At 39.9% G+C, this 27,045-nt stretch overlaps 1 protein-coding gene across 7 annotated transcripts in view; it reads right to left on the bottom strand.

Moving 5' to 3' along the window:
• The window catches only part of ELF1 (E74 like ETS transcription factor 1), a 140,775-nt gene that overhangs the window by 96,779 nt on the left and 16,951 nt on the right, over window positions 1-27,045 (bottom strand). Inside the window, exon 2 of one of the 7 annotated variants that reach the window (XM_059684771.1) lies at window positions 18,427-18,673. The exons of 4 other annotated variants lie outside the window; for them this stretch is intronic. The gene's annotated coding sequence lies outside the window, so the exon portion shown is untranslated. Of the gene's footprint in view, window positions 1-10,062; window positions 10,196-18,426; window positions 18,674-27,045 lie in introns of those variants that run through there. 2 more of the 7 variants (XM_059684766.1, XM_059684767.1) reach the window with 2 other exon arrangements.

The raw sequence follows: 27,045 nt of genomic DNA, 5'->3' as shown, positions 1-27,045 counted from the left end.
TATTTTTGGACATTTGGATTATTTCCAATGTTGCACTATTAGAGTGTAACATTGTAATCCTCTCACAATGTGATCCTTGGACCCACAGAGGCTCCAGAAACTCTTTCAGGGAATTTATGAGTTTAAAACTATTTTCATAGCAATACTAAGGTATTGTTTGCCTTTTTTTTTTTTTTACCATGTTGATATTTCCACTGATGGTGCAGAAGCAAAGGCTTTTGCCTTTGTATGAACTGAAACTGTGTCACCAAACCACACTAGTCATTGTATTACCACTAGGTGATCACATTTTTAAAAAGGTAGTTTCACTTTTTTTGTTTTGTTAAATCTCAAGCATTAAGTACACCTTTTAATAGTCTTATAAAATGGAAAGTACAGTATACATAAAGTATTTCTGTCAAATACTAAAACAGAATCGTTGTCTTGAGGGAAAGCACTAATACTATTATTGTTAATCCCACTTCTAGGAATATATCCCAAGAATTGTGAGCTAAATTAGCTGCTTTTTTCATGGAATACAATTTTTACTTAAAAAAACACACACAACTACTGATTGAGAATTGCATATTTGGCAGATATTTTCTCAAAAATACAGTGCACCTATCAATTCAAGGATAACAATTAACAGTATCTCTGACCAATGATAAAATGTAAGCTTTCAACTAAAAAGCAGAATTTTGGAAAACTTGTGTCCACTACTTTGAGCTTGTCAGCTTTCCAATATTTAAAAGATTTCTGATAAGACTGGTGTGATATTTAAAAAATGTGATTTTTTAAAATGTCTAAAAATTCTAAAATGTCCATGGGTTATATTTCTAAATATAAAAATTCTTTACAAGTATAGGCTATTATTTATTAAACTAGAGGCCTGGTGCACAAATTCGTGCATCAGTGGAGTCCTTTGGCCTGGCCCTTGGGATCGGGCCAAAACTGGCTCTCCGACATCCCCCAGGGGGTCCCAGATTGCGAGAGGGTGCAGGCCAGGCCAAGGGACCCCACTGGTGCACAATCAGAACTGGGAAGGGATGCAAGAGGTTGGCCAGCCAGGGAGGGACCACAGGAGGGCTCCAGGGCATGTCTGACCAGTCTCGCTCAGTCCCAATCAGCCGGACCCCAGCAGCAAGCTAACCTACCGGTCGGAGCATCTGCCCCCTAGTGGTCAGTGTACATCACAGTGAGTGGTTGAGCAGCCTTAACATATCATTAGCATATTATGCTTTGATTGGGTGAACAGACGACTGGACACTTAGCATATTAGGCTTTTATTATATAGAATACCCTTTAAGGGATCCTCTCTCAGAAGAATAGAATATTGAAAATTCTCTGGGTTACATTTTTTTCCTTGGTAAAATAAAGCTATTAAAAATAAATTCTATTATGCTTTCCTCATCTCAGTCGATCACATAGAGCACTTTGAAGACCACTATCTGTCATTTTTCCCAATATTTATGTACATTAGCTATATTTAAAAATAGAAATGAATTATTACAGTACATATATGTAATTTATGAGTATTTTCTATATTTTGTTTATTGCTATATTCTTCAGCTACAATAATAATGTCTAGCAGACAATAAAAAATTGCTAGATGAATCAATAAAAATATGATAAGAAATATAGGAAACCCCCAGACTATACTGACTTATAAGAATTCAATTATAGCCCTGACCGGTTTGGCTCAGTGGATAGAGCGTCGGCCTGAGGACTGAAGGGTCCCAGGTTCGATTCCAGTCAAGGGCATGTACCTTGGTTGCGGGCACATCCCCAGTGGGGGGTGTGCAGGAGGCAGCTAATCGATGTTTCTCTCTCATCGATGTTTCTAACTCTATATCCCTCTCCCTTCCTCTGTGTAAAAGATCAATAAAATATATTTTTTAAAAAAAGAATTCAACTATAAAATCCTATGACTTCTACTTTCATTTGTACTTCTTTATCTCTACCACTAGTTATACATACATTGCGGGAAGTATTTCAAAAAAGAGAGACAAGAAATGATTATGAATGCAAAAATCTGGATTAAGATCCATGATTTCACTTCTTATAACAATTTTCACAATTACATTATTAAATTTTGGAAACCTTACATAAAGATTCCACATCAAGCTCAAATGGCATGGTTCAGTGGTTGAGCATCGACCTATGAGCCAAGAGGTCATGGTTTGATTCCTGGTCAGGGCACATAGTATTACTATGATGTGTTGCAGGTTCCATGCCCAGTGTGGGGTATGCAGGAGACAGCCAATCAATGATTCCCTCACATTATTGATGTTTCTCTCTTTCCCCCTTCCTTCCTCTCTAATAGCAATAAAAATATATTTTAAAAAAGATTCCACATCAAATTTATAACAAAAAAAATTTTTAAACCCTTAAAAGTTCAGGAAGGCATGGGAGAACATATTTGCCAATGTTATATCCCATAAGGGCCCAATCTCCAAAATTTACAGGGAGCTCATACAACTTAACAAAAGGAAGATAAACAATCCAATCACAAAATGAGCAAAGGACCTAAACAGACACTTTTGGAAGAGAAAATACGGAAGGCCAAGAGACATATGAAAACATGCTCAAAGTCACTAATCATCCGAGAGATGCAAATCAAAACAACAATCAGGTACCATCGTCACACCTGTCAGAATGGCTATCATCAACAAACGACAAGTGCTGCCAAGGATGTGGAGAAAAAGAAATCCTCTTGCACTGCTTGTGGGAATGCAAACTGGTGCAGCCACTGTGGAAGACAGTAGGCAATTTCCTCAAAAAATTAAAAATGGAATGCCCATTTGACCCAGTAATCCCACTTCTAGGAATATATCCAAGAAATCAGAAACACCAATCAGAAAGGACATATGCACCCCTATGTTCATAGCAGCACAATTTACAATAGCTAAGATTTGGAAACAGCCTAAGTACCCATCAGCAGATGAATGGATTAAAAAACTGTGGTACATCTACACAATGGAATACTATGCTGCTGTAAAAAAGAAAGAACTCTTACCATTCGCAACCACATGGTTGGACATGGAGAGCATTATGCTAAGTGAAATAAGCCAGTTAGAGAAAGATAAATATCACATGATCTCACTCATTTGTGGAATATAATGAACAATATAAACTGAAAACAAAATAGATCCAGAGATAGAGAAGCATTGAACAGACCATCAAACTTCAGAGGGGAGGTAGGGGAGGGTGTGTATGTGTGGGGGGTGCGGGGGGAGGGGTAAGAGAGCAACCAAAGGACTTGTGTGCATGCATATAAGCATAACCAATGGATACAGACACTAGGGGAGTGAGGGCATGTACTGGGGAGTGGGCATGACCAGGGAGAGGTCAATGGGGGGGAAAGGAGACATATGTAATTCTATATGTAATATTTAAACAATAAAGAATTTGAAAGAAAAAATAAACTTTCAGTTGGAATCAGAAATGTTAAGCTATGATTTTAAAAATGCTTCTCACTTTGCTCTCACTATAATGTTTTTAGCACAAAAAGTTATTTTATACTGTTAACCAATAACATATTTAGAAACAATTTTTTTTTTTAATTCAGGAAGAAATTGCTTTGGTTATAGTAAGAATCTTAAGGAAAACAAGATGAAACACTGATTATGTCAATAAATTCGGTTAGATGCAAAAGTCTAATTTGGGAAATTAGCTACTTAAAGTTTATCAGTGACAATATATTGTTTCATAAATTTTTTGTTCTAAAATGTGTTTTTAAATATTTGAATGTGGGATGATTCTAAAGACTAAATTATTTCTAGCAAACTATAGCTCCAACTTGTTAATGGATCTCAACTGGACGTTATCCATCAGAAGGATGCCTAAGAGCCATCCTGTTAGTTATATGGGACAGACACATGATTTTACGTAACTTAGTTCTGAATCTAATTAATCACATTCACTGAAATAGGCAGTTAACATTTTTTACTGATACAGAGTTTATTTACCATTTTTCAAATCAATTTCATCAAATTAAACATTTCTCAGTTATTTATTATGTGAAACAACAATTATTTTATTTCTAAGCAAAATTTATTATGAAATACTTCAACTGAAGAGAAAGAGAATACATTCTCATACCCATCACCCAGCTTTACATTAATATTTTACCATATTTTGTCTCAGATTCTTAAGGGGAAAAAAAGTAATATATAGTTAAAGCCTCCTATGTATCCCTCTACAATCTCATTTTATCCCTCCTATATTCTAAAAATGATGTTGCCCCTGTCTGTCCACCTTTACTATATATGTATCAACAAGACTATTATTTTATGTACATTATTTGGACTATATGTATCTATTTTATTTTTAAAATTTTTTATTCAAATTATGTTTGAAATAATTGAATCATAGTTAAGAAATGACAGACACTCAACTGTTTAGTAGTCAAATACACTGAGTGGCCAGATTATTATGACTACCTGACGTTTGTAGGCAAATTAGCTATAATTTTGTGCTGAAGTTTCTAGAGGGCCAGACCATTATAAATAGGGAAGCAGGTTGTTTACCTCGACAGTAGAAGTAATTTTCTTCTGAAGATATGTGTAAACAACGCGATTTAACAGCCTTTGAACGTGGGAGATATATATATATGTGTGTGTGTGTATATATATGTATATATATATATATATGCAACTTAATATGAAATGTATCAACTACTCATCTATTTAGGGTTCTGAAGGGTTTTACTCCTCTCCCCAGGGTACTAGAACACAGTAAAATGCTGAATGGGTAAAAAGTCATCAATAGTAGGCATTTTGTTCCTAGGAAAGATAATGGAAAAACTCTGAATCATCATGAACTACCTATTTTCTCCATACTCTTTGTAAACTCTTCACATACTTCAATGTGATGACACTGCCCTAGAGAACTCTTGCACATAAGTTACAGCAACCAAGTGCAAGAATGTTCCCAAACTGGAAACAATCTAATGTCATCAACAAGAGACAATGAATACACTCTGGTATAGGCAGACAATGGAACACAGCACTGCAATTTAAATTAAAATAAGTCCCACAGAATTGAACGAAAGAAACAAGTTACTACAGAATATATATGGTGTGATTCCACTAACAAAGTTCAAAGGGGTAAAACTATAATGAATTGTCCCATTATAATACTAAGCATCCATTTAATATTTTGATATAAAAATAAGATGCATATAAACTAACAATTAAGCCAACACCTCATTTTTATAGTTTTACTACAAATTTTTTTAGTTTCACTGTTATAGGACTATTTTCTAAAACACAGAAAATAACCAAATTTCTTTCATTTACATTTTTTATATTGTACCATACAACTTTGCACAACCACAATGACCACTATATGACAGAGCATCCATCACATAGATAATGAACTTTACATGGCTTTACATCATCTAAGGTCATTCTCGTTCCTGCTACCTTGAAGAACTTCTAATATATAGAGTAGAAGACAAGGCAAGGATAGATCCAAGAAAACACAAATTTTATAAAATAAAAGAACTTATCTAAGAAGTGGCTGCCTCTAGGCAGCAAGACTGAAAATAGGAAGGGGTAGAGGAGAAAAGCCACTTTCCCTTATAGGCTCTTCTATTAGATTTTAAACAACGTTCATAAATATACTAGAGGCCCACTGCACAGATTCGTGCACCAGCGGGGTCCCACAGCCTGGCCTGAGGGGATCAGGCTGAAACTGGCTCTCTGACATCCCCCGAGGGGTCCCAGATTGCAAGAGGGCGCAGGCCAGGCCAAGGGATTCCATCAGTGCACGACCGGGAGGGACCATGGGAGGGCTCCAGGGCATGTCTAGCCCATCTCGCTCAGTCCCAATCAGCCGGACTCCAGCAGCTAGCTAACCTACCGGTCAAAGCATCTGCCCCCTGGTGGTCAGTGCATGTCATAGCAACTGGTCAAACGGTCGAACAGTCAGACACTTAGCATATTAGGCTTTTATTATATAGGATATTTACATTTATATTTTATTGATTCAGGGAGGAAGGGAGAGGGGGAGAAAGTGAGAGAAACATCAATGATGAGAGAGTCATCATCAGCTGCCTCCTGCACTTCCCACACTGGGGGTTGAGCCCAAAAGCCTGGCATATGCCCTGCCTAGGAATTGAACTGTGACCTCCTGGTTCATAGGACGACACTCAGCCAGGCAAAAATTTTAATATAAAAATTATTAAATCAACCTTCATACAAACTCCAAGAAGCATTTATATTGTTTATAGCTCCTTTTTTTAATGCTAGCAATTAAATTCAGGCTACAAAATAAAGAGTTAAGAAAGAGATAATACCATACTGCTCAGCAATTAAATGAAAGGGACTCTGAATTCCTATAAGGGGAAGAGAATGAAAGTGAAAAGGAAAGTTTAGGGACAGTTTTCTGATTATGAGGATGGCTTTAATTCAGATATTTATAACTGGAAGAAAGGAAATCAAAATGGTTCTACACAAAAATTTGCACAACCAAAGCTCAGCTGTACAGTTAGTTTCTTCCTCTCTGACAACAAAGCAAAAAGAGTGGGATCTCTAGACATTTGTAGTATAGCTCAACAGTCATTTTTACTACACAGACTACTGAACAAGACACAAAGGTAGAGATGACACAAAATATTTTTCTCCTTAGATTTCCCATACTAATGGGAGAAAAAGATTGCACCAATAGCCCAAAACTGCTCTAATTATTTGAGTTGTCTCAGTGGTATTACTAATTTAACTTCCAAGCAAAAGAGCAAAATACAATTTGCTGGTGGAAATATAATTGATGAAAAAAAATTATTTCAGACCATTCAACTGATGGGACTTTTCTTCCCACTCCTACAGGAGTCTGTGAATACCTATGTACCATTAGATGGGATGTAATGTAAGGCCAATCTACAAATATGCAATCTGTGATATAGTTAAATGTCCAGAGAAACCTAAATAATGTTATCCAAGTATCACATGGGGGAAAATATTACTCCCTCCCTGACTCAAACAATTACAAATAATAATAGTGTATTTCCCTGGAGAGAAGGTTTTCAAAGACTGTAAATGCTATCATAAATCAGGAAGGGAATTTTTTTTCCCCTAGAACCCCACAGATAAGGGAACAGAGAGAGACACCATACAACACCAAATAGAATTAAAAAACAACAAACTAACATTGGCAGAGTGATGGTTCACTAAGATGGAGAGCAGGTCAATTACACTGGAAAATAAAAATAACTAGTTTCATTCTATATTGTGGTCAATATGGCAGCCAGTTGGGGAGCAGGAGGGCAAAGGCAGAATTACAGAAGAGGAAAGAAGGAAAGCCACAAAATTGAAAGACACAGCCAGCATAAAATGGAATAGAGAAAGAGATAACAGGTAGGGAAAGGAGGTTAAATAAGTCCTGATATGGGATGATCAACTACTGCAGTCACTTTTCTTACTTACTAGGGGCTGTGGGCTTCAAAATATAGGGGTGGGCAAAAGTAAGTCTTCAGTTGTTCGTATGGAAAAATATATAACACAAGAATAAACTCTTATGCAAATTCAAAACTATAAACCAACTTTTCCCACTCCTGCATTATTGCTTAAAACTTCAAATATTACAATGCTAAATAACGGATTAATCGTTCTTCCTAAACCTGTAAACTCTTTTTCTGAAAGTGTGACCTGTATAACAATCATCTATGGCACTTATTAAAAATGCAGATTGATAAGCCAAATTCTAGGCCTAATGAATCAGATGTCTTGAGTTGAAGCCAGCTGATTGTTACACCAAAGGTTGAAAATTCCCACTTTAAAATATTTAATACCAGGTAGGTGTTTTTACTTTGAATGGGTATAATGTGCAGACACCAGACAGAGATTAAGCTGAGCTGAGGGTAACATGCCTTTTAAAATTTGCCATCCTTAAATTTAGCAGGACCTGCCTGAGTAGCCAATGGTTTAATGCAGCAAAATAACATTTTGCCTATTCATATGTGCTTGTCAAAGGTTGAAAAAGACAGAGAAATTGCTTATCACCAAGCAATTTAATTAAGGCTTTATTTAGTCTTAAGGAACTACAGACCATTTCAAACAAAGCATCACTTGTTGGAGTGGACTAGCGTGAGCAGCTCTGGGTTAGCACAGCACAACCTTGAGCAAGTCACAGGACCTCTTTGGGCCTGTTTCTTCAGTTATAAAAGTGACGCAGTTGGACGATCTTCAGCCTTTTTTAGTGCTAAAGTTGTGTAAATCGGTAATTCTAAGTTTAATTCTGATGACTCAGTTTAAACTTATATTCAACCTTATGAAAGGAAATAGTGGGTAGGGGACTATCTAATAAGTTTTAATGGTGGGTCCTTGCGTCCATACTTTCTTTTTCCTCCCTTCTCCTTGAGGCCGCATCTCAGCCTTCTTTACATAATAAGAAACTGAAATAAATGAACAGTATCTATCTTGTCTAAGTTGCACCAGCATCTTAATTTTAAGAAACTAAATTCTTCTACTTCTCTTTAATACATAAAATCTTAAATATTTGCTTATTTGTGTGCCCCTTGATTTTTCTCTTATGGGTCACTGGCTTTTAAAAATGAAAAAAAAATTTCTTAAGGCAAAAAAGTTTCATTAGATTTTTCACACAAATCAGACAAGAAGTAAATATAGCCTTGGCTAATATGCAAACAAAGATGACAGCAAATGGCTAAGAATAAAATGTCTGCAGTGCCTTATTGATCTGTTAATATCAACAATCCTTTTAAAGATTAAGAAGTAATAATTGACTGCCAGTCTATCTTCCCTTTCATCTGACAGGCCTTCAAGCACTTAGAAAGTTCATAACAGCAAACTTCCAAAGAGCTAGCTAAACATAATCACAGTCGAACATAATAAACTTGGCAAGTTTTATTTCCAAGAACTTTATTCATAATCATTGCATATTCTAACTTTACTTTCAAATTTTAGTTTCACAAATAACTTTAGTAACTAAAATACTACTATATCCAGCTTCTCAGAGTACCTAGAACTTCAAGACATACCAGAATGTACACTTGCCAAAATCTCATAAATTTCAATAATGATAAATACTTCAGGAAAAGACTTGACAATCTTTTCTTTTATGAAAGATATTAATTTTGTGTATTTTCATATTTATATTTTTTCCATTGAGAAGTATTTATATTTTATCTTTTTTATCACCATTTGTCCCCCATACCGTCCACCTCCACCCACTCCCTTCCTCTCCTCCCCAAGCACTGTTGTCCCTGTCCATGAGTTCTTTCTCTCTCTTTTTTTCTTTCTTATTAAAATACAAACCAAGCAAATGTTAAGAACAGAAGGAAGACCAATACTTTTTAAACAAATTGAAATACTATGTTTTCATAGAAGCTAGTTAGGCTTTTAAGGCTGTTACTCCGAACAAGTTTCTAGTATGAATCTTAAAACTTTATTATTTTTTTTCTAATAGTAAATGAATCATTCTAGTCTTTGTTCCTTTTTATTTGAGTCACTTTTACTTGTTAACTAAATGGCCATTCAAATTACTTAAACTTCAATTTTGTTTTCAAAAGTAAATGTTTTAGTATCATTTCATTAACTTAAGAAGAAGAAAAGGATAGAACAGTCAAGGAGCAACATCTACAACAGTTGTCCCAAAAGTTCCCCTTAACTAAATGCCAAAACAAAACCATTGTTCTTAATTTTTTTTTTCTTAACACCCATATCACACATAAGTACAGTTTCTTGAATTGTAACTTCTTGCTATCCTCAAAATACAATTAAATTTTTAAAAGTTAAAATCTGACCTAGTATGCTTTGTGAGCTAAAAAAAAGAAAAAAAGAAAAAAAAGAAAAGAAAAATCTCCTTTATTCTCAAGTCATACAGGAGGGGGGGGAAATCACACAAAATATAAAGAAAGCTTTACCAAAAACGCTCTATAACTTTCCAGAATTTGAATGCTTGTTTCCCCCTAGTAGTTAAGTGTAATCAGGCATGTGACTGACTGACTACATTTTTTCAGAGTTAAAGAACACACTCAGTCATGTTCTTCGACAGGTAAGAACCACCCTCGGTTTACCAGCTCAGGAAACAGCCAGAAGCAAACACCCAAAAACATAACGTTACCTTCAAATATTCTCATTATCTTTAGATACTGTCCTTTAGGCTTGAAAATAAAAAGCAATCCGGCAAGTTTTATGCTGTTAAAATGGCTCCTGTAGATTGGGGAAGTGGTGTCTGTGCTTCAGCTTATGAGTCATACATGAAACTAAGTGTTTCTAAGAGAGGCACGCCCATGTTGCTGTGGACCCAATTATTCTGCTAGGTCAAACATGCAAATCTAAAGGTAAAAACGGGGGAGAGGTATAAAAAAAGGAGCAAGATAGAGCAAAGGAGCAAGATCTACCTTGATTAAACCATTACTCAGCTAATGCTAATCACCATAATTTAAAATTTACAATAAAATACAACCAGAATCTACAAGGAGGCAAAGTTAAAAAAATCATGTTATTTTAAAAAAGAAAATCTCAATTTTAAAAGTAATTTTAATATATCAAGTAAAAAAATGAACGAAAAAAAAAGGCATGGGAAGAAATGAAAGGAAGATAGCAAACTTTCTGGCTTTTAATGTAACAATGAACTGCTGAGTCTAACCTGGCTACTCATTAACCCTTATATAAAAGGGGTGTATTACTATGTAATCTGAAAAAGCTAGCAAACTGCAATATCAGATGTAGCTTTATAAGTTCACTAAACAGATAATATCCACTAGAAAATTCAAAGTTCAGTGGAAAAATAAGTGGAATTTAATCTGGTTTATACAAAAATAAATAAATAAATAACAAGTGCAGGGTTAGAAAGGAATTGAAGTTCAATATAACAAAATGATTTTAAACTGCAAACTTGATAAAACCCTATTTTAAATAAATTATCAATGCAATCATAGTTCAAAACTCTACTGCTTCCAAGAGATAGCCAAAGTTTTCTTTACCTTTCAAACAAAATTCTCCACAAACAAAAGTGTACCATGTGCCAAGCACCCTGCTGTACCACACATGTCTAGCTTGAGGGTATCAGCAAAAAATGTGGCTAGTGAAGTTTTGCTCTCCAAGCCACCATGCAGCTGACAAGGTGCACAAGCTGAAACATTACTATAATTACTTACCCTGTGCCCTGGGTGAACATTTATTAATTTATTCTAAGAACTTAAATTGATCAAAATGGCTTGAAAGCTAATGCTTTCGAAAAGTGCTTTAAATGACAAAGTCCAAGTCACTAGCTAGCCTTCATCCTAATGTTTCACAAAAAGTAAATGGGATTTGGCAAGGTGCTCTCCCCTTTAGTTAATTAGTTGGAAGTGATTATTCTGCTTTACTAGAGGCACAGCTGAGAGCTGTCACTGACTTAGACAGGAACTTTACAAACTGCTAGGAAACATGACAATGAACATCTTGCTGACTATTAAGTACCTATTTATTCCATTCTGAACACTGCTTGATTTGCTTATCTTTTATTAAAATAATCCCCATAGTTAAATAACTTAATAATAAAATTATGCTAGGAAGAAAAAAATCATTTTTTCTATTGTCAAATGTCATATTTAGTTTAATTTTAGCTCATTTATCCAGAATGACTATTCAGTATCCAAACACCAAGAAAAAGGTCCTCTGAGTAGTCACAGGAAATGTTCACTGTAAAACCCAAGTCATTTCCCAGAGCTGAAACTTAATTTACACAAAATCCATATAAACCTAGTAATTTGATTATCTTTTAGCTAATTAGAAATGATAAGGAGTGAAGAGGGAATAGAGAATAGATGATGTCAAAACAAGTGGCAAAGATGATAATGAGAGAATAAAATTTTAAAAACCTATAAAACTATAAATAAATATAATGTAAAAAGTACTGGGATCTGAAGCTAGCCTGTAAGGCAGTGATGGCGAACCTATGACACACGTGTCAGGGGTGACACACGAACTCATTTTTTTGGTTGATATTTCTTTGTTAAATGGCATTTAAATATATAAAATAAATATCAAAAATATAAGTCTTTGTTTTACTATGGTTGCAAATATCAAAATATATGTGACACGGCACCAGAGTTAAGTTAGGGTTTTTCAAAATGTTGACACACCGAGCTCAAAAGGTTCGCCATCACTGCTGTAAGGTCAATATATTCTACATTCTCCTTAAGTATATCACCATACAGTGAAGTGCCTCAAAGTCAGCATAAATTATGATAAAGGCCTCAAAGTCAGCATAAATTATGATAAAGGTTTTTAAAAGACAAAGTGAATAACATCAAGTGTGTGAAATTTTTTATGAAATATAGATACATAAAAGGATAAGCTTCTGCTACTGAGAAAATCCATTTACATAAAACACATTACTTGACAATGGCAGATATTTGGACAGTAATTTAAAAGAAGTATTTTTGGCCACACATATACTAGTATATAAGTGAAGTTAAAGACAGAAAGTTAAAATAATTACTCCTCTTCAACAGAAATAAGTATTTTAGCTGTTCCTAAGGAGATTATTCCAGAGTTGCTATTAAAATATATTGCCCCTTTAACCAGGAACATCCCTATTAGCATTATTTTATCACCCACAGAAACTAGATCCTGGTTCTATTCAGAACCCCAACAAATCAATCCCCGCAGGGAAAAAAACAACACAAAAACAAATAAACAAAAAATGGCAAAGCAGCACAGGTTCTAGAGCCAGTCTACTTGGGTTCAAATCCCAGCTCTGCCACCTATTAGTTGTGTAATAATCCTGGGGATTACTTAACAACGATGTGCCTTCACTTATTTAGTACCCACCTCAAAGAATTATTGGGAGAATTAAAATCAGTCCATGTACTACTATCTACACTAATAAAAGAGAAAAATGGTAATTGGCGTACGGCGATACCCTTTTCATTGGCTAATCAGGGCTATATGCAAATTAACTGCCAACTAAGATTGGCAGTTAACTGCCAACAAGATGGCGGTTAATTTGCATATGTAGGCACAATGCAGGGAGGCGAAAGGGAAAGCAGGAAGAAGCCCCCTGCCACTGACAGTGATCGGAAACCCAGCGGGGAGCTAAGAGCTGGGGGGCAGGGCAAAGGCCCCCCAGCCATGATTGGAGAATCAGGTGCCTTTTCCGCCCTGGCCAGTGATAGCAGGAAGTAGGGGTGGAGCCAGTGATGGGAGCTGGGCATGGTCGAAGCTGGCAGTCCCAGGAGCTAGGGGTCCCTTGCCTGGGCCTAAAGCGGAGCCCGCGATCGCGGGGCCGCTGCAGCTGCAGGTCCCCGCTGCCCGGGCCGGATGCCTAGGCCAGAGACATTAGGCCTGGGCAGGGGCGGAGCCTGCTACCGCGGGGAGCTGGGGGTTCCCTGCCCAGGCCTAATGCTTTGGCCAGAGGCGTTAGGCCTGGGCAGGGGCACAGCGGGAGATCGCGGCGCTGCTGCCACTGCGGGTCCCCGCTGCCCGGGGCGGACGCCTAGGCCAGAGACATTAGGCGTGGGCAGGGGCGGAGCCTGCAATCGCGGGGAGCTGGGGGTCCCCTGCCCAGGCCTGACACCTCTGCCGGAGGCCTCAGGCCTGGTCAAGGGGCCGATCCGGTGATTGGTGATCGGAGGGTGATGAGGATCAACTCCTCTGGCCGAGGCATCAGGCCTGGGTGGGGGGCGGAGCCGGGGATTGGGGGGATATGATGGTCCCCTTGCCCAGGCCTGAAGCCTGGGTCAGAGGCATCAGGCTTGGGCGGGGGGTGGAGCAAGCGATCAGAGGGAGATGGGGGTCCCCTGCCCAGGCATGATTCCTGGGCCAGAGGCCTCAGGCCTGGGCGGGGGCCAGAGCCAGTGATTGGGGGGAGATGGGGGTCCCCTGTCCAAGCCTGACACCTCTGGCGGAGGCGTCAGGCCATGGGCAAGGGGCCGATCAGGCGATCGGAGGGTGATGGGGGTCTACGCCTCTGGCCGAGGCATCAGGCCTGGGCAAGGGGCAGAGCCAGCAATGGGAGGGGTCTGGGGGTCCCCTGCCCAGGCCTGACGCCTGGGCCAGAGACATCAGGCCTGGGCTGGGGGCAGAACCAGTGATGGGGGGAAATGAGGGTCCCCTGTCAGAGGTGTCAGGCCTGGGCAAGGGGCCGATCCTGCGATTGGAGGGTGATGGGAGTCAACGCCTGAGGGCTCCCAGTATGTGAGAGGGGGCAGGCTGGGCTGAGGGACACTCCCCACACACACACACACACCCAGTGCACGAATTTCGTCCACCGGGCCCCTAGTCCTATATAATAAAAGCATAATATGTGAAATGACCAGTCACTATAACACACACTGACCACCAGGGGGAGCACAGCTCAGCCAGAAGCCAGGCTCACGGCTTGCAAGCAGTAAGGGGGAAGGGGTCCTGGACTGCGAGAGCCCCAGACAGCAAGGGGATCTGGCCTAAGCCGGCAGGCGGACATCCCCTGAGGGGTTCTGGACGGCAAAAGGGTGCAGGCCGGGCTGAGGGACCCCCCCACCCCCTGCCACAGTGCATGAATCTCGTACACCGGGCCTCTGGTTTGGAATATAAATAACTCACAAATAAGAAAACAAACCAGTTTTTAAAACGGTCAGACCATCTGAACAAATACTTCATCAAAGGAGAGATACAGATAGCAAATACTGAGCAAGAAAAGATCTTAACATTACTCAATAAGGAAATGCAATTTAAAGTCAGAACAGCACTATACAACATTGAAATAACTTTCCCCAAAAAAAGTGCTTAGTGAGGATATGGAGCAAAAACAATCCTCATACATTATTTGTGGAAATGCCAAGTGGTATAGCGTATTTAGAAAATTCTTTATCAGTTTCTTATAAAGTTAAACATATACATATTATACAATCCAGCAGTCCCATTCTGAAATATTTACTCTAGAGAAATGAAGACATATGTCTATTTAAAAAAAAAATTCTACGCAAATATTTATAGCAGTTTAATTAATAACCACCAAATACCGAAAACCCAAATGTCCATCAACTTGTGAAGGGCTAAGCACATTGTTGTATAACCATACAACAGAATAGTATCAACAATAAAAAGGTATGAACTTACTGAACTGCTGAAAAACACTACAGCATATATGAATCTAAGCGCATCAGGTTGAGTGAAATAAACCTGACTCAAAATATATACCGTATGATTCCATTTATATAACATTCTGAAAAGGCCAAACTAAAAAGACAGAAGTCACATTATTAGTTGGCACAGGTTGGGAGTGAGGGGAGGTAATTGCCTACTAAGGAGAACAAAGGAACAAACTGTTAGAGGCAATAGAAATATTTTTTATGGTGATGTGGTATTGTTATGTGAACCTTGAGAAAGTAGATACCTACACTAAGGGCTCTTAATGGCTAACTGGACTCAAATATATTAAAAAAGAGAGCCTAATAGCCATTTCTACACAGGGGCCTATCACACAAACTGCACTTCAGGGAAAAGCCTGCATGGAACTACCTGCCTCTGCACAGAACTGCCTGCCTGCACTGACTCTGCCATCTGAGCCAGCTCTTATAAAGGAGTTTCCGAAATCCTATTTCAACCTACAGGACTGAGGCTTTCCATCCAATTAGAGCTGCAGCTATATACACGCCCCCCCCCCACCCCCCATCAACATCTTCACCAACTAATCAGACCAACTTTCCATTCTGACCAATGAGGAAAGTGCCTTTGGGACCAATCAAACTATAAGGATTTGGAGTCCTCGTCTGCATGAGGACAGACCAATCAGAGACCAGGAGCAGGGACTTCTGTCTATATAAGGCAGCACCCCACCCTGGCTCTGAGAGTGGACTTTTCCTTTCCACCAAAGTCTCAAGACTGGGTTTCTCCTGGCTGAGCTGAAACACCAAAGCTGTCTAACTGGAGCAGAACAGACCAGACCATGAGAAGCACAGCAGAGCTGTCTCACTAGAGAGAGGCCTGGCCCCAGGGCCAGCCTTGCTGGTTTCACAGCCTGTGCTGCATTACAACTGAACTGTTTTGCACTGAATAAACTTTCCTTTTTTCACTGCACTCCAAATTGGGGACTCCTGTTAGAATTGTCAGTTGTCAGTTCTACAGGTCACAGAACTGTACACCTAAACAGGGCAAATCCTACTATATATGAAATATATTTCAATAAACCTAACTTTAAAAAAATAAACCAGCTCATGTGTATAAAGTGCTTAATATAGTATTGGGCACTTAGTAAGCACTTCATAAACATTATTATTATTATGCTTCATAGTAGAAGCAACCAGTATATCAAATACTTCAGGATGACAAACTTTAAATCTCTCAACTATCATGTAAATAAAATGTTGCAACTTAGACTTGTGATAAAAATATACTGTACATAGTGTGGGTATGTTTATTTTTAAAATTTGATATATATCAAATCAGTATATACCTTAATACAAAGCTGTCATGGTTCCTGAAGGAATTTTCAAAATCTATATTTGAATTAGCTGAGAAAGGTTAGGTTGATTCAATTTATTAAATGCCAACTAAAGTTAAGACACTCTTTCTTTAAAACAAAATTCATAAAAAGAATTTATTGTGTCAGCAAGGACTCACTTCTTCCCTTTTATTGTTACTACTTATCCTTTAACTCAAATTTGGAAACTTAGTATGTAAAAATATAGAACAGTCTAATTTTCCTATTTAGAAATGGGCTTGAAAACGGGCTTAAAAAATGCTGAGTTTGAATCTGACTCCTAGGTCAGGAGCTAACATGCTAGCATTACCAGAGAAGAAAGAAGAAAAGATCAAACCATTAAAATGATTCAATTTATATTCTCCACTATCTAAAAATAAAATTTAAAAGACTGAGATTTATTGTTATAAATCTTTCAGTGGGACAAAACTAATTTTGTTGACATTAATACTTCTCAAAGTGTAATCCCAGGTTCTGAGCAATGTGTAGCATTTCCAAATGTGAGCTTAATGTAAAACAGTTAATTCTCTATTATCTATTGTTCGCTTTATTAAACCAACGCCTCCTTCTGGCTTCTGCACAGGTTATTAGGACCTATCTATAAGGAAGGTCCTCCTGTATAAGTGTCTGTGTGTTTTAAGGAACATACCAAAGGCAAAAGGGGCCATGGCTCTGTCTGGTTTTGCTCACTTAGTGATGTGACCCAACACACAGCAGAAACTCAGAGATTCACATGAATGAATAAGTTTCCTAACTGATGGTACAATTATATTCTCTATGATGCTCCTAAATAATATGCTGACTGCAATCTCAAATTTTTTCATATAGGCACGATATTTTATCTTACAATTGAATTTTAAATTCAATATTTAAAGGCAACATATATTTTACTTCAGTGGATTGTAACCAATGATGTACCTCTGAATTATCTAGAGAAGCTTTTTTTGAAGATACATGCCTACTCCTAGAAATAGTGGGAAGAGCCCAGGATTATAAGAACCACTGCTCTGTTGCTCTGTAGCCCTAGTACCTAATGTAGTTTGTGCTCCTCACGCAGCAGCCACTCAAAAAGACACTTGTATAATCTCTAAATGTTATGAAGAGGAAATCTTAAACTCCTCTTTGCTACTTTTCAGGTAAAAGCATCATATAGAAATATAATGTCACAACATCCTAACTGTCCCTTTCCTTACTACTGCCTACTTTCAATTCACCTTTCACTCTGTTATCAGAGAAATTTTCCTTAAGGACAACTCTGTGAGGGGTGTGATTATCACTCATGGCTGAAAAATAAACTGATTCGCTAGAAGCAAAATAAAAAGCTAGAGTATTTATCATGATTTCTAAGGCGTTCACAATCTGACCTCAATTTAACCATTTTCCAGCCCTATTTTCCCCACTCCTCACCTCTCCCTACTCTCTGCTCTCTTCCCCATGGGTCGACACTTTCTCTCTCTCTCTCTCTCTCTCTCTCTCTCTCTCTCTCTCTCTCTCTCTCTCTCTCTCTCTCTCTCACACACACACACACACACACACACACACACACACTCCAGCCTTCTGAAACCTTCTGGATTGCTCCGTTTCTATTTGTTTGCCTTCCCTGGATTTGGAAAGCACTCATTTCCTATCTTATCTCGTCTCTCTGCCTATTGATCCATCCTTCATAGTCTCAAGTCAAATGTGTTTTCTGCATAAAGGCTTCCCTCAACAGCCCCACTTATAGGGAAAGGAGATCTATATACAAAGAAGTGACTTACTTGATCAGCGTCAAGTTAATGGATGACTTGAGGTAATCCTATGTACTCATTCATTTAAATATTTACTAAGCACCTACTATATGCCAGGCACTATTCTAGGCCCTTGTAACACAGCAGTGAACAAAACAGACACATTGATAAATGATCCCTACCCACACTGGTGCCTATATTATAGCAAGGGAGAGAGACAAATGTTATAAACTAAATATATAATAATCTACATATATAAAAGGCTAAGTGACCAGCTGACCAGCCGGTACATATGATGCACACTGACCACCAAGGGGCAGACGCTCAACACAGGAGCTGCCGAGCTGCAGTGACTTGACAGCAGTGCTTCTTGGATGATGCACAACGGAACTAGAGAGGAGAGAGCCTGATTCCTTGCGGGGTCATGCGATTCCACCTTCGGCCATGGGTTATGCTGTTGTTGGGGCACTTTGGGCCCCGAATCTGGTTTACTGCTACCTGCAGTTCTTCTAATTAATTTTCTTTCAATGTGCATGAATCGGTGCACCGGGCCACTAGTGTTAATTATAAGTAAAAGACAAAAATAAAGTATGTTAGTGATAGGGACCAAGAAGGAAAAAATAAAAAAAGCAAAGAGGAGATATGACCTTTTAGATAAACCAGCTAGACAGGACTTACTTTTACCAGCTCACTTTTGAGTAGAGACCTCTGATTGAGTAGACATATCTAAGGAAGACCATTCCAGGCAGAATAAAGCTTGAGCAGAGAGAAACCAAGATGGCGGCATAGGTAAACACCTGAAATTGCTGCCTCGCACAACCACTTCAAATATACAACTAGAAGACAAAACAGACATCATCCAGAACCACAGGAAGGCTGGCTGAGTGGAAATTTTACAACTAGAAGGAAAGAGAAAAGCACACGGAAACTCAGAGGTGCAGAAGTAAAGTGCAGCGGTATGGAGGCACATGTGGAAAGGGCTGGCAGCTGAGGAGGCGTCGCACGTGGAAAGGGTTTGCAGCTGAGGACGCAGTTGTCTTTTTCAATCGGGAGGGAGTCTCAAGCTCCCGACTGCTCTGAACTCCAGTTCTGGGCGAGCTTCTGGGGACCCAGACTCATTCAGGAGAAACTGGGCTGTCTGGCATCGGTCGGAACTCGAGGGCGGCTTTCTCTCAGAGATGCTTGCAGCGACTACTGGGACACTGAGACGCGGGGCCTCTTAGGGCAGGGCTGAGGATCAGCCATAGCTGTTTGCTCCGCCCTGTTGATTCCCTGAGACCCTGCCCGACCCAAGCTGTGCACAGAGGCTTTTGCATATGAATGCCCTGGCCCTTTGCAATCTAAAATTACCTAAAAAACTGCAGCTGGGTCAGTAAGACCCAAAACTTCCAAAAGAAGGCGCGAGGCCCCACAGCAGCTTGCATTGCTTGACAGCTGGGCCTCATCTGGGCACCTCCAAACATCAAACAAGAAGAATCTGCAGATCTCTCCATAGCTCCTGCTGGGGAGCCCTCAGGCAGAGGCTAAATTAGCACCTCCTTAGATCCAAGAGCCAGTGTACCCAGTGGTCAGAGTGGGACCATCCAGATTACAACTCCTCAGATCCATAAGGGACACACTCAGGGGGCAGACTCAGTGAGCACCAAAGCCCCATTGAAGCAAGTCTTGCCCCAGAAAGGTGTCTCCAGCACAGAAGTTCTCCCACTGTAGACACAGATGATTCTCACAGCCAATTGGTCTGGAGGGTCAATTCCTCCCAGTGATACCAACAACAATCAAGGCTTAACTACAACAAGACTGCACAAAGCCCAAAGGGGTGCACCAAGAGTGTCCACCTCAGGTGATTGGGGAGGCTGAGCCACTGGGACCTATAGGACACCTATCACACAAAGCCACTCTACCAACACAGGGAAGCATAAAAAATGCAGAGACAAAGAAACAGGACACAAATGACAGAAATGGAGGAAAGCAAATGACTGGATATAGAGTTCAAAACCACGGTTATAAGGTTTTTCAAGAATTTTCTAGAAACTGCCGATAAATTTAGTGAGACCCTCAATAAATCTAGTGAGACCCTCGAGGATATGAAAAAGGACCAACTAGAAATTAAGCATACACTGAAATAAAGAATAATATACAGATATCCAACAGCAGACTAGAGGATTGCAAGAATCAAGTCAAAGATTTGAAATACGAAGAAGCAAAAAACACCCAACAGGAAAAGCAAAAAGAAAGAAGAATTCAAAAATATGAAGATAGTGTAAGGAGCCTCTGGGGCAACTTCAAGCGTACCAACATCCGAATTATAGGGGTGTCAGAAGAAGAGAGAGAGCAAGATATTGAAAACCTATTTGAAGAAATAATGACAGAAAACTTCCCCTCCCTGGTGATAGAAATAGACTTACAAGTCCAGGATGCACAGAGAACCCAAAACAAAAGGAATCCAAAGAGGACCACACCAAGACACATCATCATTAAAATGCCAAGGGCAAAAGACAAAGAGAGAATTTTAAAAGCATTAAGAGAAAGACAGTCAGTTACCTACAAGGGAGTACCCATACGACTGTCAGCTGATTTCTCAACAGAAACTATGCAGGCCAGAAGGGAGTGGCAAGAAATATTCAAAGTGATGAATAGCAAGAACCTACAACCAAGATTACTTTATCCAGCAAAGCTATCATTCAGAGTTAAAGATCAGATAAAGAGCTTCACTGATAAGAAAAAGCTAAAGGAGTTCATCACCACCAAACCAATCAACACTAATAAAAGAGAAAAATGGTAATTGGCGTACGACGATACCCTTTTCATTGGCTAATCAGGGCTATATGCAAATTAACTGCCAACTAAGATTGGCAGTTAACTGCCAACAAGATGGCGGTTAATTTGCATATGTAGGCACAATGCAGGGAGGCGAAAGGGAAAGCAGGAAGAAGCCCCCTGCCACTGACAGTGATCGGAAACCCAGGGGGGAGCTAAGAGCTGGGGGGCAGGGCAAAGGCGGCCCCAGGGCCGCCTTTGCCCTGCCCCCCAGCTGTGATCGGAGAATCAGGTGCCTTTTCCGCCCTGGCCAGTGATAGCAGGAAGTAGGGGTGGAGCCAGCGATGGGAGCTGGGCACTGTCGAAGCTGGCAGTCCCAGGAGCTAGGGGCCCCTAGCCTGGGCCTAAAGCGAAGCCCACGATCGTGGGGCCGCTGCAGCTGTGGGTCCCCGCTGCCCGGGCCGGACGCCTCAGCCAGAGGCATCCTGCAGGGGCAGGGGCGGTGCCTGCGCAATCCCAGTGCCCCCCGCTGCCACTGCAGGTCCCCGCTGCCCGGGCCCGACGCCTAGGCCAGAGGCGTCAGGCCTGGGCAAGGGGCCGATCCTGTGATTGGAGGGTGATGGGGGTCAACGCCTGAGGGCTCCCAGTATGTGAGAGGGGGCAGGCTGGGCTGAGGGACACTCCCCCCACACACACCCAGTGCACGAATTTCGTGCACCGGGCCCCTAGTATTATATGAAATGCTGAAAGGTATCCTTTAAGAAGAGGAAGAAGAAAAAGGTAAAGATAAAAATTATGAACAACAAATACATATATATCAACAAGTAAATCTAAAAAGCAAGTGAATAAATAATCTGATGAACAGAATAAACTGGTGAATATAATAGAATCAGGGACATAGAAAGGGAGTGGACTGACAATTCTCGGGGGGAAAGGGGTATGGGGGGATGCGGGAAGACACTGGAAAAAAATCGTACACCTATGGATGAGGACAGTGGGGGGGAGGGGTAAGGGCAGAGGGTGGGGTGGGAACCGGGTGGAGGGGAGCTATGGGGGGAAAAAGAGGAACAACTGTAATAATCTGAACAATAAAAAAAGAATAAAGCTTGTGCAGCCCAACTGGTGTGGCTCAGTGGTTGAGCATCTACCTATTAATCAGAAGATCACGGTTCAATTCCTGGTCAAGGCACATCCCGGGTTGTGGGCTGGATTCCCACTGCAGATCATACAGGAGGCAGCCAAACAATGATTCTCTCTCATCTCTCCCTTCTCCGTTCTTCTCTGAAATCAATAAAAATACATTTTTTTTAAAAAAGCCTGTGCAAATGAGTTGAAAAAGGAACCTTGCCTGATATGACATGCATGGAAAGCACAGAGGCAATTGAAGTTCAAATAGAAAAAATAAGGAGGATAGTAACAGGAGGAGAACAGTACTGAAACTAATAGAGAGCTGCACTGTTTAGAGATTTTAATTGGAGAGTTTTGAGTAGATAAATCATAAGATTTAAATGCTGTGTTGAAAACAGACAGCAGTGCCGTGTGGCTCAGTGGCTGAGCGTTGACCTATGAACCAGGAGGCTGTGGTTCGATAACCAGCCAGGGCACATGCCTAGGTTGTGAGGTTTGATCCCCCGTAGGGGGCATGCAGGAGGCAGCCAATCCATGATTCTTCCTCATCATTATGTTTCTCTCTCTCCCTTACTCTCTGAAATCAATAAAAATATATATTTTTTAAAAAATGAAAACAGACAGCAGAGGGGCAAGGATGGGAACAAGGAGAACCTAATGCAATAACCCAGAGAAAATTATATCTCAGACCAAAGAGGCAACAAAAGTGGGCGGCATAATTAAATTACGGGCCTGTTGGAGGTGTTTGTTTTGAGGAATAGTCAAGAAGGATTTTGGATGGATGAAAAGTAGGTTGCACAGGAAAGAAAGGCTTCAAAACTCCATTTTGGGCAACTGGAAGACTGCAGTTGCCGAAACTGAGATAGTAAAGACTACACATGGCAATGGTTTGGGGTAGGAGAGTATCAAGAGTTCAGTTTTAAACACACTAAGTTTGAGATGCTCATTAGCTATCCAAGTGAAGATGTCAAATTGGATATATTGTCTAATTGGAGTTGAAGACAAAGTTCTGAGGCCAGAATAGAGGTCTGGGCTAGATATACAAATTTGGGAGTCATTAAGGTAAATATGCTATTAAAGCCACAAATATAAATGGTAACAATGACAGACTCTTGGGACACTCCAGTGTATAGAGGTAGGGGAGATGAGATAGAATAAGCAAAGAAGGTAGGAAGAGTACCCAGAAATGCACCAGGAAAATAAAGCAAATATGGGATTATCCTAAAATTTAAGTAAAAATTATTTTCAGAAAAAAATTTTTTAAAAAATTTAAAAAGCAAAACACACATATACACACAAACAGGGCACGGAGGGGTGTGTCCAAAAGGAGGGAATGAAGAACTCTGCCAAATGATGACAAATCAAATAAGATGAGGTCTCAGGAAAAAAAAAAATGACAGTTGAATTTAGCAACATGGAATTGCCACTGATTTTGAAAGAATTTTTGAGTGTGGTAAATGTAAAAAAAAAAACCCAAAAAACAGAACAAATTTGATGAGAGAGCTTAAGAACTAATGAGAGGTGAGAAACTAAAGATAGAAAGTAATTTTGTTGTGAAGGGGGTCAAGAAAAGATTTTTGTGGGGAGGGGTGATTGCTTTTAAGAAATGCAGTGCCTTTTCTACTGCCCAGAACATTTCATTTTGTACTGAAGTTAATTATGTACAAGTCTGTGTCTAAATTGATAAACTGGTAACCTACCTGAAGGCAGAACTATATTATGCAGCTTCTACAATCAATTGAGATTGTGGACAAATTACTTCAAACTACCATGAAATTTCAATTTTCTTCTTTGTTAAATATTAGTGGAATCTAGAGATCTTGTAATTTTGAAGATCCATTTCAGTTCTGACCTTTTATGATTCTACTAGAGGTGCAGTGCACAAATTCATGCACATTGAAAGAAAATTAGAATAGTATTTTAATATCGCTATTCTCCCTTTCTCTATAATAGAAGTGTCAACCAAATTCACAATCAACAATGACAGATCGAAATACACACGTGCAATTGGTGCCAGCGAGAGCTTTATATGTATCGTGCATGGGCGAGTCAACTTAACCTTTTATATATACAGAATAAACTTGCTTAATTAGACCTGCTAGCTAAACTTTTTCCAGCTCAGTGAAGCACCCCAACTTCTCTTTCAGGTAATTGTCAGCAACACAGCAGTAAATATCAACACAAAGCAGATTATTATTGTAGATCACACAGGGAGAACAAAGGGTAAAATATTTAACTGCAGCAGGGTTTGACTATATTCTATGCAGTGAGAAAGCCTGAAGTCATTTTCAAGGTCCGCCATTTCTTACTTCTTTTCATTTGGGTCAAGTTTCTAAGTTTTCTCAATCGACATTTTCTGGCTAAGGAAAATAGGATTCCACTGAGTCTTTTATTTACCTACTTCAGGACTTCTGTGAGGATCAAATGAGATTGAGATGAGGCACGGGAAAACACTTCATAGACATTTGGTTAAAGTGTGAAATGTTTGCATCTGGCTCTAAAGCAAGTCATGTTCCTGGGTTGAAGAAACTGCAAGGTGGCTAATCGTCGCTAGGGAGAGGAAGCTGGGAGTTATTATATGATGTCAATACCCAGGGCCCACAGCCACCATTTCCGGGCTGGGCTGGGCTGGGCTGTGGGCTGTATTTTGCGCCAAGAGTTCTCAAGGCAGCGTCAGATGCAATTTGGCGGGCTGTCGCTCCGGGGTGGTGGTAGGGCCTGTGTCCCATTTGGGGGAAGCCGAGTGTTGCTTTGTGGGTGCCAGGTCTGCAGTACCATTTCTCTGTGTGCATCATGGCAGCTCCTGCATTGAGCAACTACGTGGTCAGTGCACATCATAGCGACCAGTCAGATGGTCGGACACTTAGCATATTAGCCTTTCATATATATATACACACTGGAGGCCTGTTGCACTAAGAGATTCGTGCAATAGGCCTTCCCTTCTCCTGGCTGCCAGCACCGGTTTTCCTCCGGCACCCGGGACCCAGGCCTTCGCTCCGGCCGGAGCTGCCTTCCATCCTCTGTCTTCAAGGCCCCGGCCAAAGCCGCCTTCTGTCCTCTGTCTTTGCGGCCCCAGCCGGAGCCACCTTCCGTCTTCCGTCTTCACAGCTCTGGCTCGCCTTCAGTCTTCGCTCCACTGCTTGGAGCCTACGTATGCAAATTAACCGCCATCTTTGTTGGCAGTTAATTTGCATATCGTGCTGATTAGCCAATGGGAGGTGTAGCGAAGGTATGGTCAATTACCCTGTTTGTCTATTATTAGGTAGGATAGATAGTCTCTCTAAGACCACTGGACAGTGCTTGAGGAACTGAGGACAAAAATTACATTAAAACTATGTTTTTAAAAAATGTCTCATCAAATTTTTATATTGTTTATTGAAAGTAACATATAAAATTACCACATATTCAGAGTAATTTGAAATTTTACTTTATTTTAATTTTTTTTTAATTTTGTTTTATTGCTTAAAGTATTACAAAGAGTATTATATATGTCTCCTTTTTCCCCCCTTCTTGACATTCCCCTGGCTTCCCCTATCCCCCAGTGTCTTATGTCCATTGGTTATGCTTATATGCATGCATGCAAGTCCTTTGGTTGATCTCTTACTTCCCCCCTCCTGCCCCCCCAACCCTCCCAGCCTTCCCGCTGTAATTTGATAGTTTGTTCGATGCTGCTCTGCCTCTGTATTTTTGTTCATCAATTTATAATGGTCTTTATTATCTATAAATGAGTGAGATCACATGGTATTTTTCTTTCATTGACTGGCTTATTTCACTTAGCATAATGCTCTCCAGTTCCATCCATGCTGTTGCAAATGGTAAGAATTCCTTCTTTTTTACAGCAGCGTAGTATTCCATTGTATAGATGTACCACAGTTTTCTAATCCATTCATCTGCTGATGGGCACTTAGGCTGTTTCCAGATCTTAGCTATGGTGAATTGTGCTGCTATGAACATAGGGGTGCATATGTCCTTTCTGATCGGTGTTTCTGGTTTCTTGGGATATATTCCTAGAAGTGGGATCACTTGGTCAAATGGGAGTTCCATTTTTAACTTTTTGAGGAAACTCCATACTGTCTTCCATAGTGGCTGCACCAGTCTGCATTCCCACCAGCAGTGCACGAGTGTTCCTTTTCTCCGCATTCTCTCCAGCACTTGTAGTTTGTTGATTTGTTGATGATAGCCATTCTGACAGGTGTGAGATGGTACCTCATTGTTGTTTTGATTTGCATCTCTCAGATGATTAGTGACTTGGATCATGTTTTCATATGTCTCTTGGCTTTCTGAATGTCCTCTTTTGAAAAGTGTCTATTTAGGTCCTTTGCCCATTTTTTGATTGGATTGTTTATCTTCCTTTTGTTAAGTTGTATGAGTTCCCTATAAATTTTGGAAATTAGGCCCTTATTGGGTATAGCATTGGCAAATATGTTCTCCCGTGTAGTGGGCTTTCTTGTTGTTTTGTTGATGGTTTCTTTTGCTGTGCAGAAGCTTTTTATTTTGATGTAGTCCCACTTGTTTATTTTCCCTTTAGTTTCCAATGCCCTAGGAGCAGTATCAGTGAATAAATTGCTTCGGCATATGTCCGAGATTTTGTTACCTTTGGATTCCTCTAGTATTTTTATGGTTTCCCGTCGTACATTTAAGTCCTTTATCCATTTTGAGTTTATTTTTGTGTATGGTGTAAGTTGGTGGTCTAGTTTCATTTTTTTGCATGTATCTGTCCAATTTTCCCAACACCATTTATTGAAGAGACTGTCTTGACTCCATTGTATGTTCTTGCCTTCTTTGTCAAATATGAATTGAGCATATTGGTTTGGGTCGATTTCTGGGTTCTCTATTCTATTCCATTGATCTGTATGTCTGTTCTTGTGCCAGTACCAGGCAGTTTTGAGAACAGTGGCTTTGTAATACAGCTTGATATCTGGTATTGAGATTCCACCTACTTTGTTCTTCTTTCTCAAGATCGCTGCAGCTATTCGGGGTCTTTTTTTATTCCAGATTTATTTATTGAAAGTAACACATAAAATTACCACATATTCAGAGT

This window comes from Myotis daubentonii, chromosome 2 (genome assembly GCF_963259705.1).
Source record: "Myotis daubentonii chromosome 2, mMyoDau2.1, whole genome shotgun sequence".
Classification (NCBI taxonomy): domain Eukaryota; kingdom Metazoa; phylum Chordata; class Mammalia; order Chiroptera; family Vespertilionidae; genus Myotis; species Myotis daubentonii.
This window is presented reverse-complemented; position numbering and strand designations above follow the sequence as displayed.